The sequence below is a fragment of the Cucurbita pepo genome, chromosome 17, assembly GCF_057944985.1.
Source record: "Cucurbita pepo subsp. pepo isolate OVF chromosome 17, ASM5794498v1, whole genome shotgun sequence".
Classification (NCBI taxonomy): domain Eukaryota; kingdom Viridiplantae; phylum Streptophyta; class Magnoliopsida; order Cucurbitales; family Cucurbitaceae; genus Cucurbita; species Cucurbita pepo.
The window spans coordinates 4,048,359-4,051,755 of record NC_141814.1 but is presented as its reverse complement, the minus strand read 5'-3'; positions in this window follow the sequence as shown (position 1 = coordinate 4,051,755).

Genomic DNA, 3,397 nt, shown 5'->3' with positions numbered 1-3,397 from the left:
CTCTGTCTCCTATATTTAGCCAAGTTTTACCAAACGACATGAAGCCACGCCACATGTAAGGTTTTACCAAATGACTTGAGGCCATGCCACATGTAATTAGTTCTTTATTCATAGCAAAGTGAATTCAGAGTAAAGTGCATAAATCTAAATCTGTGAAGAGATTACCATATGTCATAATGAGATTGGATTTTATTGACAGCTTCAGACTGATTCCCATTTTTGTTTTCAACTCCAGGCCATGCAACTTCGAGGAGCTTGCCATGTACGTTCATCCCTTCTTCCATATTGCCATGTATGTTCATTCCTTCCTCCATATTGACATGTATGTTCATCCCTTCTTCCACGCATTGGAGCAAAAACCCCTTCTCCATAGTTATATATTCTTCTTACCTTAACTTGTCTTTATAACTTGTGACGCTTCAGCGCTTATGATCAACGAAACGCTTCAGCGCTTATGATCAACGAAACGCTTCAGCGCTTATGATCAACGACTCCGGTGAATCATTGATAGAAGTTGTTGTCGCTACCGCTGCCGGAAGGATACTCGTGGGAGTGACGGTAGCTCGATGAGCTTGATGAGTGCAATAGGCAACGGACGCTGTAGTTGTGAGATTTCGTGGGGTTTTGGATTGGACAAGGGATGTAGAACTTCAATGGAGGATGCCATTGCCATTGTTCCGGAGTTTCTATCTCCAGCTAGATGGAAAGATGACGGGTCCGAGAAAGAGAAACCTTTAGTTCATTATTTTGGCTTGTTTGATGGTCATGGAGGCCCTCAGGTATTTTTTTTATTATCTCTAATGAGTTGAATGCACTTATTTGCATACAATTTTGAAGATTAAACCTGATGTAGATAGACCACGGAGCAATTTAAATCTCGATCATGCAGCTCACTTTACAAGTATACACAAACACCACCTATAATTAAGAACAAAATCAGGTGTATGTATGTATGTGTATATATATATATATATATATATATATATATATACTATTTATTTATTTTAAAATCTCCCATAAGATTTTTTTGTATGTGATATCTCTGGTAAATAGAAAGTGATGGTATGCTACCAATAAATAAATAAAAAATGGATGGTTTAGGTGCGGATTCGAGTGTGGTCTCTCCAAATTTCTTAATAAAGTATCTACTTATAATTTTTCCATCACTCCCGCTCTCATATCCAACCTACCCGAACCCGACCTGTGGTGGTGTCGGAAGTAAAATCAAAGTGTTTGATCTTTTGTCCCGTGCTTTGAGACACTCTTCCTTACTCATTAAGTAGTGATGAACTGATGATAATTAATTGATGAACTGATGATAATTGATTGATGAACTGATGATAATTGATTGATGAACGGATGATAATTGATTGAGTGTGAGTATGGTTCCTTTGAAAAAGTTAATTATTTCTTTCATTTATATTCCTTAAGTCTAACTCATCAAATAATTTTATTTTTTATAAAATGGATTAATTACTAAAACTAAAATTATAACATGTCAAAAATTAAAACATGATTTAAAATGAAGCTAAAAATAAATTTTTTATTTTGTAAGGAGGGGCGAGGGGCATTTTTGGAAAAATAATATTAATGACTCATACCTAGGCCCAAACCTTGATAATTGGGCCCAGGGGCATTTTTGAAAAAATAATATTAATGGCTCATAGGCCCAAACCTTGATGATTCGGCCCATAAATGGTTGCCAAACCTTGATGATTAGGCCGGCCCAGGGGCATTTTGGAAAAAATAATATTAATGGTTCATACTTAGGCCCAAACCTTGATGATTCGGCCCATAAATCAGATTTGGTTGTTTTTAAAATGGGCCTGGGCCTGGTCTGGACTAGATCTCATCCAACCTACTGGGAAGCTAGAGTCCATGGTTCAAAATATTGCCCGCTCTACGAGTTTCACCGTATAATGGTTTTGTTATCATTTTAATTGTTCGTAGTGTCTCATCTTCGAATTAGAAATGTGGATGGATTGAGATATTTCTATTTGTTTTGGTCAATTTCATTTTCTTGGTCTAGTGCTACCTTTGAACACTGAACTGAGGCTATATACTTAGTGTTTTCGCTAAACTGATCAATGAAGAGAAATATTTATTGTGTGCATGTTCTTGTGTTTGTTTTCGGTTGTTAAGAGGTTATTTGCATGTACGAGGATTTAGTTGAGGAAGAACTATAAAAATGTTTCGTGGAAGCTTCACTAATGACCTCTCGTTTGCTTCACAACCACATTTGAGATAATGCTAGCATTATGATTCGGTACAATTTTAGATTTTAGAAGGAAATTAATTTGCTGAAGACAATGAACTTAGAGTCAATAAGGCGTACACAGGTTCATGACTAAATGAGTATACGATATGGTATTATTTTATCAATGTTTTAACGATGATATCAGGTGAGTACTTATTGTTCAAAGAAGTTCCATGAAATATTAGAAGAAGAGTGGAGCAGAGGAGTTTCTGAAAACGGTCAGCAAGAGCGATGGGAAATGGCATTGACGAGGTCTTATGAGAGGGTTGATGATGCCTTCAAGGACAAGACTCTAGCCCCATATTCAGTTGGATCTACCGCTTTGGTTGTTCTTCTGTCAGCTTGCCAAATAATTGTTGCCAACTGTGGTGACTCTAGAGCATTGCTTTGTCGTGGGAATCAAGCCATTCCCTTGACAGTTGACCACACGGTTCAATTACAATTCTCTCTGTCCTGTTTGGGTTCTGTTTGGGTGCACAAATTCTTCAATGTTTTTAGTTAATATGATAGACTTATTAAGGGAGGAGCAAAAATTCTGTTTGTAGGTTGTCCTAGGGTTGAAGGAGTGTTGGCAATGACCAAAGCAATAGGTTTCTTCTAACCCATAGCTTCATATTTTCCCAACGACTCATAACTGTTAGACGAATACGACTCTCCACAATGGTATAATATTGTCCACTTTGAGCACAAGCTCTCATGGCTTTGCTTTCGGCTTCCCCAAAAGTCCTCATACAAATGGAGAGAGTATTCTTTTTTTATAAACCCATGATCATTCCCTAAATCGGACGTGAGACTTTCATCCTCCAACAATAACTAGTCATCCACTAATTTTGCAAGCTTCTAAGTTTACATTGTCAAATTTTGCATCTATTTATCTTTTATTGTTGCGATTTTCAAATATATTTATGATCAGGTGATCATTACTTGAAACCGTGGATTATATTTGATCCGGAGGTTACGTTCACATCGAGGATTGAGGAAGATGAGTGTTTGATTCTGGCAAGTGATGGAGTATGGGATGTCTTATCCAACGATGATGTGATGAAGATGGCTTGCAGCGTACTGAAAAGGCAACGCAAGAAGTTGGCACTTGGTGGAATTGGTAATGTAATTTATCCAGCTCAATGTGCTGGAAATAAA